General features: G+C 42.3%; 2 protein-coding genes across 3 annotated transcripts in view; one reads left to right on the top strand and one right to left on the bottom strand.

Moving 5' to 3' along the window:
• LOC109916697 (Na(+)/H(+) exchange regulatory cofactor NHE-RF1-like) overlaps positions 1 to 12667 on the bottom strand; it is a 160873-nt gene that overhangs the window by 50354 nt on the left and 97852 nt on the right. The window lies entirely within an intron of this gene.
• The window catches only part of LOC109916696 (epsin-2-like), a 144712-nt gene that overhangs the window by 67219 nt on the left and 64826 nt on the right, over positions 1 to 12667 (top strand). The gene's annotated exons all lie outside the window — the stretch shown is intronic.

Below are 12667 nucleotides of genomic sequence, written 5' to 3'. Positions count from 1 at the left end.
GAGAAGGGGGGGGAGAAGAGGAACAAAGGAATCTCAGGGTGCAAATGAATCAATCACTCAACCCTGAACCACAGGTTAGCAAGGCCATTTAAAAAAAAAAGCAAACCAAGCTTTATTGTAGAGGGATAGGATTGAAAAATACATTTTGATAAACCTGAAGAAATGAACATTGTTTGGTCCATGATTAGAATACTGCATGCAATCTAGTTATAGAAAATGAATATACAGGCATTGTGAGGGTGCAAAAAATATTTACAAAAGATTCCAGAAATGCATTAGTATATAAAAAAAAAATCAGCAAAGCAGTGACCATCTGAGGTCTCTTTTCTCAGACAGAAAGAAACTTGAGGGGTGACGTAACAGGAAATGGCCAAATGAAGAAGGGTTTTTATCAAATGGATAATCAGAAAATATTTTCTCCGATGGAGAAACGTAAAACAAGAGGCCATCAATTTGAAATAGTCACCAATCAGGAATTCAGAAGAAGCTTCTTGGGGCAGTACAATGGCTCAGTGGTTACCACGGCTATCTCACATGCCAGGGACCCAGGTTCGATTTCAACCTTGGATGACTGTGTGCGTGGGGTTTCTGCTGCGGTCTCTAGTTTCCTCCCACAGTCCAAAGAGGTGTAGGCTAGGTGGATTAGCCATGGTTAATTCAGGGTTTTCAGGATATGGTGGGGGTGGGGGTATGCCTGGGATGCTCTTTGGAGGACCAGTGATAACTCAAATGGGCCAAATGGCCTCTAACTGCACCAGAGGGATTCTGGCGATTCTTCACCTAAAAACAAGAATGTACTTCTCCCTAACATAGCAAATAGTTAAAAGGAATTGTATTGATGAATTTAAGGGGGAAGCTAGGCAAACAAGTTAGGGAGAAGGTTACAAATGTAGATTTGGATGAGGAAAATGTGTGAAGCACAAATCTCACAGACCAGTTGGGCTGAATGGCTTGTTCCTATGCTGTATATCCTAGGCAATCCAAATATTACCTGATCTTGCCATGGCTTCATGATTTTCAGTGAGCTTCTGCGAACAGGTCCATGACTTGTCTACAATCAGTTAGTGACAGCAACCATTCCAGCTGAAGCATGGAACACAAAAAAAAACACAGGTTTCCTGCTACTAGCTGGAACAGCTCCAGGCAGAGTCTGGATTCCTGCTGCATATGGAGTTGTTGCTACCAGATGGAGAAAGGATTTGCACTGCTGGAGGAGGAAATGATACCAAGCAGTTAGGGTACCCAGTGCTGAAAAAGTGGTAAATTCAGCCAAAGCCTGAATCAGGCACATTTCCAGAAAACATTCCTGACATCACCAGACATCTGCGTTCAGGTGAGGAATAGCCACTGGCTCAGAACACAGCCAGCAGCTCAACATGAAACTTGAACAAAACTGCCAGAAATTTCAGGCAGAGAAGATAAAGACGACATCGGAGAGATATGGGACACACTCTGACAAAATTCAAACTCAGATTATCCAATGGCCTCATGTTCAGTAGCAACAGATTTAGTTCTGAAGGAAAAGGACAAAGAATTTGCAAGTTGAACCAACAAAGGTAGGGTGGGCCAAGGGTCAGAGATCACCTTGTAGCCTTGATACATCTCCCAGGATGGTCGTATGGGCTCAGGGTTGGATGGGAGGCATATAATTCCTTGTAATATCACAGCATACTAGTGGGCATAGAATGATTGGGCCAGTGGGTCATATCGGTCAGTTAATGTGCAATGAACTGATTCCCCAGCCTTTCAAAGACTGGATGATGCAGCAGCAACGACTTCTAATATAATCAGTGTCTGAAAATATCAACAGACGGCTGCCACAGGCTCATTTGCTTCGCTACACACAATGTGTTCTCTTTTACGTTGGGAGGCAAAACACAAACTGTTTGACCGTTTTGCCAAACACCTATGCTCTATCTATAAAAATTATCCAAACTTTCACTTGTCTGCCATTTGAACACGCTATCAACGTGTCTGCCTCAGGCCCACACCACAAAGTTCAACGCAAGCTAGAGGAACATCACCTCGTCATTCACCAAAATACATTAGAGCATTCAGGACTCACTGAGTTTAACAATTTCAGAGCATGAACACCTTCCTCCACATTTGTTAATCACTCACAGATCCTCTTTCTGTACGAGTCACATGCAGCAAAGCCAACCCATTTTCAACTATTCAAATTTTCCATTAACATCCATTTGGCATTTTCTTCTGTCCCAGCTTTCCAGCTGCTTTCAGCTCTGATGAAGAGTTACTGGATTCAAAATGTTAACCCTGCTTTCTCTCTGCATATGCTGCCAGGCCAGCTGAATTTCTCCAGCAATGTCTGTTTTTGTTTAAAATTAGCCGGTGGCCCTGACTTAGAAACAGTGCATGATCAGAGTCAGCTATGAGCAGCGCCAGACAGAGCTGCAAATCACTTGAAATAGCACAACACCAATCACCATTGGAGGATGAATTCATGAGTGCAGCGAAAAAAAAAAACACACTGCCAGGAACAGAGAAAGCAATATGTAGCAACTACCAGTGCAACATAAATACTCCACACAATGTGCGCCAAAAGGTGAGAGGGTGTCACCTCTAGGCAACCGACACTGAATCCTACTTGAAAGTTCCATTCCATTACACACTGCTTGTCAACAGTTCCCAATAGACTGAAGCATGTATCTTATTCTCTACTGTAGAATCCTAGAAACGGATGATGCAGCAGGAGGTCATTTAGACCATTGTGTCCATGCCTGCACTATTCAACTCAAAAAAAAGACTGAAATGCAGAAGTTCCATCAAGCTAAATATAGAATCTTGGTTAGATCACATTTAGAACACCAAGAACAGCTTGGGTTTCTATATTGTTGAAAAGAATGTGGACAATGGAGAAGTTGCATTAAAAGATGATGATTCACTGATTGGTACTGGAACTGAGAGGTTACACCCATTAGGGCAGTTTAACAATTCAAAAAGAGCAGGCCAAGGGATGGTCAATAGAGGTCCTTTAAGATTACAAAGGCATCTGATAGGGTTAGCATGGAGGAAGTCTTTCCACCTGTGGGATAATCAGTACTAAATCCAGTGAGAGGTTCTACATAAAATTTTCACCAGAAAGCGGTTAGAATGCGCACTTCACAACCACAACAAGTACTTGACACAAACAACACAGCCACATTTATAAGGAAGTTAGATAAGCACTACATCAAAATTAACATCACATTAGTGATGGGGAAGTGAAGAGTGTGTGGGAAGAGATTAAATTTAAAAAACCTAGCACGCTTGTACCATACTGAATCAAGCATCACAGTTTGCAATTCCTGGAAATAAGTAGTACTCTCAGTTAAAATATGTCCTCACTATGGTACAGCTCCACTAATACTGACCACTTTCCATTATCCACACTGGGCCACATGCAAGCCAGATTGGTGAGCAAGCAGCACAAGTTCCTCCAATTCCAGTAACACAGCTTTTCCGACAGAAATCAATGAAAGCATAGTCAAGGATTTTCAGGGTAACATGGCTCATCTATACCTTGCATTAACCAACTGCAGTCAACCTAGCCACCAAGGAAAGAAAAACAAATCACTCGGCCAATCTCTAGAAATCATATTATCTTATGCTGCCGGAGTTGGCTGTCATAACAATGCTATCTAGAAAGATAAGGATGACGTGACACACACCTCCCAGGAATTTGGGGCCAGCACATTCACTGATTAGGGAATTAGAATGAGGAGAGGGAACAAAGACAAACTGCACAAAGCCCCACTCCACAGGAATTCTACACTAGCATCAAAACAAATACATCCCTGCATATTCGGCTGGTTATAATCTGAAGCATTAAATGTTGCTGCATACCTCATTACTTCACCTCTTTGATTGTCAGCTGTTGATCATTTTTGTCTCAGCCTAATGGCTACAGGTTCCGTTCCCACTCCAGAGACTGGAGTCCATAAACCAGACTGACAGTCCCATGCAGTACTGAAGGAATGCTGTACTGTCGGAGCTGTCATCTTTCAGACAAGATTTTAAACAAAGGTTCATTTGTTACCACATAGCGACTAACAGGGGATGTGTAATGGCAGGCTAATGGTCCCCATTAACGATCCTCCCAGCCTGATCGTTAGCAACTCCTTTGTCTGTCCAACTCTCTCTCTCTCTTTTTGGGCTCTATCCTATCGTTTACTCCCTGCCCCACCCACCTCCCTATTTTCTGCATATAAAATGATGTTTTCCCATCCACCGTCAGTTCTGAGGAAGGTTCACCGGACCCGAAATGTTAACTCTATTTTTCCCTTCACACATGCTGCCAGACTTGCTGAGCTTCTCCAGCAACTTTGCTTTTGAAAAGTTCATTTGGGTTCACCTGTACATCCGCCAACTTGGTTTACGGTATCCGTTGCTCCTAATGTGGCCTTCTCTACATCAGAGAGACCAAACATAGACTCGGAGACCATTTCACAGAACATCTGCGCTCTGTACATGACAATGACAATACCTTCCAGTCGCCAATCATTTTAACTCCCACTGTCACTCCCTGGTTGAGATGTCCATCCTGGGCCACCTTCAGTGCCACAATGCCACCACTCGCAAACTGGAGGAGCAACTCTTCACATTCTGCCTTGGGAGTCTACAGCCCAATGGCCTAAACATGGAATTCACCAGTTTTAAAATCTCCCCACCCCTGGCCTCATCCCATGTTCAACCCTCCCTCTCATCCCCGCCTCCTTGACCTGACACAACCTGCCCATCTTCTCTCCCACCTATCCCACTTACCAATCCCCACCACCCCTACCTGGATACACCTTGCACCTTCCCTAGCCCCACCCCTCCCCTCTCTATTTATTTCCCAGCTCCCTTCCCCTTCCCCATTTCTGAAGGGTCACGATCTGAAACATCAACTTTCCTGCTCCTCTGATGCTGCCTGGCCTGCTGTGTTCCTCCAGCTCCACACTGTTGTCTCAGCCTCCAGCATCTGCAGATCTTGTTATCTCTTCTATTTGTCCTCTCTGATTGATACAGAAGTTCCCAGGACAATACTGAAAGAGGATAGAAGTTGCCCCCTTATGTCCTGCCCAATATTTCTTGCCTAAATCAGAAACAATAAAACAGGTTGTTATCTGGTCATGACTGTTTGTGGGAGTTTGCTGTATCTCCAAAACTACAGCAGTGACTGTCCTTCAAAAAGCACTTAATTGGCTATAAAAAGTACTTTAAGACAATGAAAGGGGCGAAACAAATGCAAGTTCTTTTAATCTGTCCTACACCAATGGTGAGAAACAGAAAACAGCAAAAGGTTTATTAATAACTTTAAATTTTTTCCAACCCAAAATGAACTGAAGCGACGCCAACGCTTGAAAGCGGCTAAATTAAAGGGACAGCAGACTATTCAAAACCACCAGAGAATTACGACTGTCGACCTACTCTTAGCAAGCACAGAGTTGAAGATTAAATAATTTCACCAGCATTCGCAGAAGCGAAGATGTTTGGTGTGGGAAATGCACAAGCCTCTTTCACCATCTGAGATTAACAATGAGGCACATTAATGGGACAGCATGGGAGCTAATTTCTCAGTGTCTGATGCATGCCATTCCTGACTGGGAGAGCCCAATAGGTCAATGTACAGTGAGTTTTATACAAGCAGCAGACTTGCAGGGTTGAAAAGACTGATGCACTCTGTTGCACAGTGTTCAATTCCCTGGCACTAATGGACATTCAAGGAAAGACCACCAAAAGGAAATTTGTAAAATCCTGCAACTTCAGTTAAAATCAGAGTTGCTGAGCATATCACCAAGACAAAGCCAGCATCCTTGTGGTAAATCATCGAGAAAGAGAAGCAGTAAGAGCCCTAGTGAGACTGGAGTCAACCAAAGTCTCAACATCAAGACAACCAACTCAAGTCCACTGGGCAGCTCAGTCAGCCTAGGTTGCATATTTTTGCAAATCCAACCTCAGTAATAACTACAACCTCTATCTAAAAGGATCTCATCGAGGTTTATTTTGTTCAGTCTCAGCCCAGCTCTTGGGAGGCATAACCACTGGACAATATGGAAATAAACGCAAAGCACAGTGGATGCTGGGGATTTGAAATAAAAATAAGGGCTGGAGAAATTCAGCAGATCTGGCAGCATCTGAGGAGAGAGGAACAGGTCTAACATTTCAAACCCAATATGACTCTTTAGTTTCAAAGAAGGTCGCTGTTCTAGGTCACTGTTACATCACAGTACACTTTACAGAATAATCTCTATAAACCATTTAGGGAGAGTGAGGACAGCTCTCCACAGTCTCAATAAGGTGCAGCATTGCTCAAAAAGGTTACTAAATTTAGAGAAAGAAGGGAAAAGCCTGGTTGTAGGACAGCCCACATACATAGTATCTTCTCTTTTACCCAAAAAAATAGAGATGTATTTACCAACTCAAAACAATTATCACTAATCAACAAAACAACAGACCAACTGGTTATTCGCTGATATTTACTAGAGACCAAATCTGTTTTTCTAGAGAGGAGTAACAAAAAAAATCCCACACCACCTTTGGGATGTCCTTGCCAATATTTATCCCTCAGTCTGACTAAAATGGAATATTGTTATCACACTGTTGCTTGTGGGAGCTTGCTTTGTATGAATTAGCCATCCTATTTCAAATGTTAAGTGACTCCAAGACCCTGCTCACTCTAAGGTCCAGGACTACGTGCTCAGGGATGCACTAAAGCCTGGGGCAGCTACTGCCAAGACGCATTGGGGGAAGACCATCTAAGGTCTTTCAGCAAAGTTAAATGGGGGTCCATTCAGTTATCAGACCCTCCCAGTGCCCCAGATGTATGTAAATAGTCTTGTACAAGTAAGAAATGCCTTTGGTTTGTCTGCTGGATACAGTCAAACTCCAATGCTTGTTTCTCCATGTGCTACTGTACAGAACAGAACTATTTCAGTGCCTGTGTATACATAAAGATATTTCAAAAATATGCCTTACGAATAAAAATAAAAAACTTCAAAAAGTACATTTTCGTCTGTAAAGCACTTTGGGGCATTCAAAAATGGTGAAAGACTCAATATAATTCCAAGCCTCTGTTTTATTCTACACAAAAACTTTCCAACAGATTTGATTATCGATCTCCCGGTTTAAACTTATGCCAAGGCCACATTCAACAAGTACTGACCAGCAGATGAAAGGTCTCCAATCCTGGCTGCAGAAAAAGTAATGCTGTTTCACACTCATCCAGTGCAAAATGGTGGGGCAGAGAAGCGGCTGGAATTGACACACAATATTTGAGGTCAAGATAAGGTCCAGCTGATAGGTTACAGCACACTGATCCTCAGCAGCCACTCCACAATACATCAAATCCCAAGATTAATCCTGCCTCTCAGAGCAAAGCAGTCCAGCATTTCAAAAGTAAAGTTATTTGTTTAAGTCAAAGTGATAAATCCAATTCGATTTTAGCAAACACGTTATCAGAGATTTATGCTGCTGTTGCAATTCTCAATCCAGTTTGCCAATAAAATAGAAAGATTAAATACGTTGACCAATAGTTTATCATACTCCTAATCCATCACCTCAAAAATATGCCTCGGCATTATAAAGTGTCAGCCCTGCGCTCCAGCACTGATCCCCAGTGATACAGTAACAGATCCACCAGCACTCTATCCCAATGTTTGTGAATAACAGAACAAGTAGCTGGTCAATAGCAAGTGTCACATGTACATTTTCATTGTAAGCTCTAAAACACTTTGTGGTATCTCAAGAGGTTCTGAAAGAACTGGTATCTGTAAATTGGAGGAACACAGCAGGTCAGGCAGCATCAGAGGTGTAGGAAAGTCAACATTTCAGGTCAGGACCCTTCTGACTTGCCATGTTCCTCCAGCTCCATACTGTGTTGTCTCTGACAACAGCATCTGCAATTCTTGCTATCCCTGGTATCTATAAGTTTTTTTTCCTTTTGAAAGAGTGAGCAACTGATACCTTGCTCACTGCAACGCAAAGCATCTTTGTAGTACATGGGAAAGCAACCAACTTCAAAAGGCTCCTCCCACCCCAGTTATACTCTCTTTCACCCTCTTCCATTGGGCAGAAGATACAAAAGTTGGAATATACACATACAAATAACATATGAATAGATTCAAGATAGATTCTTCCCCACTGTTATCACAATTTTGAATGGACGTCTCAAATGTTCATTCTGATCACTCTCTCTGCATCTTCTGTGGCTCTAATACTGTATTCTGCACTCGGTTCTGCTACCCTGATGCACTTTATGGTACGATCTGCCTGTATAGCATGCAAAACAACATTTTTCACTATCTCGGTACATATGACAACAATCAATCCTACACAAGACCAGAACACAGCATCATCAGTTGGGCAAGCTCATTGCCAAGCAGTGAAAAAAATTGAGGTATGTCACAGCTTCCAGTTATTTACTACAGCTTTCATCCATTGGGTTAATGTCCTGTATTTAATTTTACATCTCTGGCATTTTGAAGGGGATATTCATTGTTATGGATGAATGGATTCCAGCAGCATCAGGAAGCTTCACACCCTGCGCCTAGCTCCCCATGAGAGATCAGAATGAGTGAAGTTTCCCCTGTATGATGGTTAATGAGGGAGGTGGGGTGGTGGAAAAGAGCTATTGGCTCAGCAAAGCATGAATATGTGCTGTGGGTCTGTGCATATTGCTCCCAGAAACCTCTGTCTTTCTTGTATTTATGCAGCAAAGAGCTCCTTCTCCAAAAAAAAAGGAAATGATGAAATTAAACCAAAAACACTAGAAAAACAAGACTGGTGTTACTCAATATATCCAGGAGAATGTCTCCTATATGCACTCCGCAATTCTAGTTCCTCTCTCCACCAAGTTTAATCATTCCATTAATGGCATCTTTGTCTTTGGTTCTTGAAATCCTAAACTCTGGAATTCCACTTCAGAACTTTCTCAGCTCCTGACCCCTCTCAAACCATAGCACTTCCGAAAATCTTTGACTAGTTTTTGTTCCCTGACCCCCATATCTCATTGACTTAGCATAAAAAGTTTTTTGTGACTCTCCACAGGATGTTTAACTAAGTTAAAAGGGCACTATTTAAATATAACTTGCTCTTAAACCAGCCGTCAATTGTGTGTAAATATTTAAGTGTCCATTCATGCAGTTTATCATTTCTCTAAGCATTTCATGTACAAAGAATTACTTTCAGTAACTGTTCTCTTTGCAAATGTGATAAAAGAACGTAAAACTTTAACCATTTGTATGCCTTTCACAATGTTCCAAAGCACTCAGTAACCGAAGTATAACATCGCCAGCATTTAGCACACAGCAAGCTCCCACAAACAGCAATGTGGTAAATACCCAGATTGGTCTGTCTAATGCAGTGATCAATGAAGATGGAAAATGTTTGTTGTGAGTGACACCAAAGCTCCCAGAGGCTTTTTGGGCACAATCTTGACCTGTTGTTCAACAGAAGGTAGTTCTTCAAGTACTGAAGCAGACAGATGCATTTGTTAGCCAAGACTGTGCACTAATGTCAGAATGGGGACGGAACCAACCATCTTCAGATTCCAAGACTGCCACCCTCTCAGATGCATGGTTACTTTCCAGCTGATGATAACCAAATCACTTGTTAGCAGCACTGACCTTTCCTCATCACCAAATCGTGTATTTGTAGGGAAAAAGATTGCTGCAATATCAGGGCTTGTGAAATGAAGAAGGTTGTGTATGTGTTGTAACATCATTAATCGGATTGTAAACTATTACGGGTTCTGTACATGCTGGTTAAAGTACATACAAAAGGCAACTAACAATCCTCAATGTTCTGCTGCACATTTACAGAAAACAGTGCGACAGCTTAGCAATATTGAAACTCAGGGTGAACTCTGTTCTGCTGACTCATTCCTAACTCTGGCCTTCTTGCAAACTGAGCTTCCCAAGCCACTCTTTATAACGATCTATATTCTTGAGAGGTATAGCTTGTGAAGAGGGAAGCACATAGGAATGCTTGCAACCCCAAAACAGAAAAGTTCATGCTTTATCAGAGGATCTGGAAGCTGGGTCACAGGTTTCCTTCACTACTCCTCACCCAGTTAACACAAGCCTGTGAAGATTGTTTTCTACAGTTACATTTACACCACAAGCTGGTGAACTGCTTCAATGGGAAGCAGACTCCACAACAAGCCTAATGGCCACAAGGAGGAAGCAAACAGCTTGATCTACCGTTATGCATACTGGTAGGAAATAAACAGGCACAATAACACGGTGGTAAACAGCCAGCAGCACACTTGTATGCATTTTGTATTGAGCTCCAAATACAGTGACTGCCTTATCCCCTACCAGTACTATCAGTGTCATATAATAACAGACCGGTGTTCTTATTGTACTGCTTCACACTGTTATATTCAACTGACCTGACCCACCAGTATAGACTCACAGAATCCCTAGTGTGGAATCAGGCCATTCAGCCCATCAGGTCCACACTGACCCTCCCAAGAATATCCTAAACAGCCCCACCTCCCACACATCACTCTAACCAGGCATTTCCCATGGTTAATCCACCTAACCTGCACATCCCTAGATACGACAGGCAATTTAGCATGGCCAATCCACCTAACCTGCACATCTTTGGATGGTGGGTAGAAATCAGAGCACTTGGAGGAAGCCCACGCAGACACGGGGATATGTGCAAACACCAGACAGACACCCAAAGGTGGAATCAAACCCGGGTCCCTGGTGCTGCGAGGCAGCAGTGCTGACCACTGAGCCACTGTGCTGCCCAAAATAGAATCCCAATGATATACAGTGACTGACCTGTTCTAGATGTTAATAATTACAACTTAATAAATATTCATTTATTATACTAAGAGAAAATAAATATTTTGGATACAAGTGAGCAATGGAGTCTCTCAGATACTCATCATCCTCACTCCAAATCCATGCTCTGAGTCCGTTGTACTCCAAGTCTTAAATGCTGAAGCCAAGGTTTAAAATGCTTAGATTTGAACAAGTGTAAAAGTACTCAGGCAAGTGTTTACATGAAGTTTTGTTCTTAAAAGCTTGCCAGTTGCAGGGCTTAAAGCTTGCCATTTCTATTCTGGAAGAATGTGTTTGGGGAGAAGGTGGAAAGGTCCCAGGGAACACTTGTTTTTAAATCAGCTTTCTGTACACTGGCTTCAAAATCCAAGGTGAGATATAAATATATAAAAAACCCATCACAGTCTGCAAATGTAAGGCAGCCCTGCATCAGCATCATTGGTGGGTGGGCCCTTCACCCCAACAATATTTTGTGCAAATACATTACCACTGCAATACCAGCTATTTGGCCTAACAAGCCCCTGACAACATTTACCCACTATGTCACTGTATAGCTCTCATCCCCATTTGCACATGCTGTCACCAAGTTCTTTCAAGCACCTTTCCAACATCCATCTACCCAAGCGAATCTTCAACAGTGACTTAATTTAAGTCTCAAAATCTAACCAAGGTCATACATTCCACAGATGCAGAACTCTAAAAAGGCAATTTTCCTGGCCTTTGCTCAAAGTCTCTGTCATTTAATCTTCTATTTTTGGCTCCTGATCCTAGACCCTCAGCTATTGTACACAATCTGCTTCTACTTCCTTGTCCCACTTCTCCATCATAATTGGTGTTATTCACATGAATTCAAGTCTTTCTTTCTTTATGTTTCTTCCTCATACCAGGCAGCAAACAATAAAATTCTGAGAAAGTTGCAGATTCAAAACAAAAACAGAAAATGCTGGAAATACTCAATAGGTCAAGTACAGAGATGGCCAGATACCGACACACATAGTAGGTATTATTTCAGGCTGTCAAACCAAAAACATGTCTCTCCACAGATACTGGCTGATGCAGCATTTTCCGGCCTTTAGCATCCTTCTAAAAACTTTTGTTCCCCAATGTTCTGGTCATTATTTTTCCCTCAAATTAACACAGAAACAGATCACCTTATCATTATTCACACTGATACTAACGGGATCTTGCTGTGTGCAAAGGATGACTGATATTGTAATTTCAAAAACTAAGTGGTTTCCCTTCCAAAGTATTAAAATGGCTGGAAAGCACTTTGGAAAGGTCCAATATCATAAACGCTGTTATGTATGTGCGAACTTTCCTTCCGCTACTAAAGCCTTTTGCAACGTAATGCAGAAATCCTTGACATGAGACAAATAAATTGCAAGCAGAATAATTGCTTTCTTTTTCACATGGTCCCTCCAGTATGCAAGAAGCTACAACTTGTGATTTGCTCCTTGCATCTCTCCCAAGGTTGACCTCCAACATACGGTGTCAAATCAACAACATGTGGAAGCCAAGAAGCCTACAGCTCCTGATGTACTAAAGACTGACTCTGCTCCCCTATACCCCTCACTCACAAATTAGGGACACCTTTAATCTAACTCAATTTTTGTCACAAAAAAGCAGGGAAATAGAGATAGATACAGGCAAGCACTATCCTGATGGGGCAGGGACATTGGAGTTGGGTTTAGGCTAACATCTTTTCCCCATCACTCACAACAAGTGGAATATTGCTGGCTAGGCCAGCATTTATTTTCCCATCCCTAATTGCCTTGGAGATGCAGTCCAAGCTACGCCTGCCTCTTTGTAGGTTACGTGGAACAATCCCTCTTCCGTACCTACACCGGCCCTAAACCCCACCTCTTCCTCCGTTACATTGATGACTGTATCGG

This window comes from Rhincodon typus, chromosome 23 (assembly GCF_021869965.1).
Source record: "Rhincodon typus isolate 14 chromosome 23, sRhiTyp1.1, whole genome shotgun sequence".
Classification (NCBI taxonomy): Eukaryota; Metazoa; Chordata; class Chondrichthyes; order Orectolobiformes; family Rhincodontidae; genus Rhincodon; species Rhincodon typus.
Note: the sequence above shows the minus strand (reverse complement) of the source record. Positions and strands in the feature narration are given on the sequence as shown.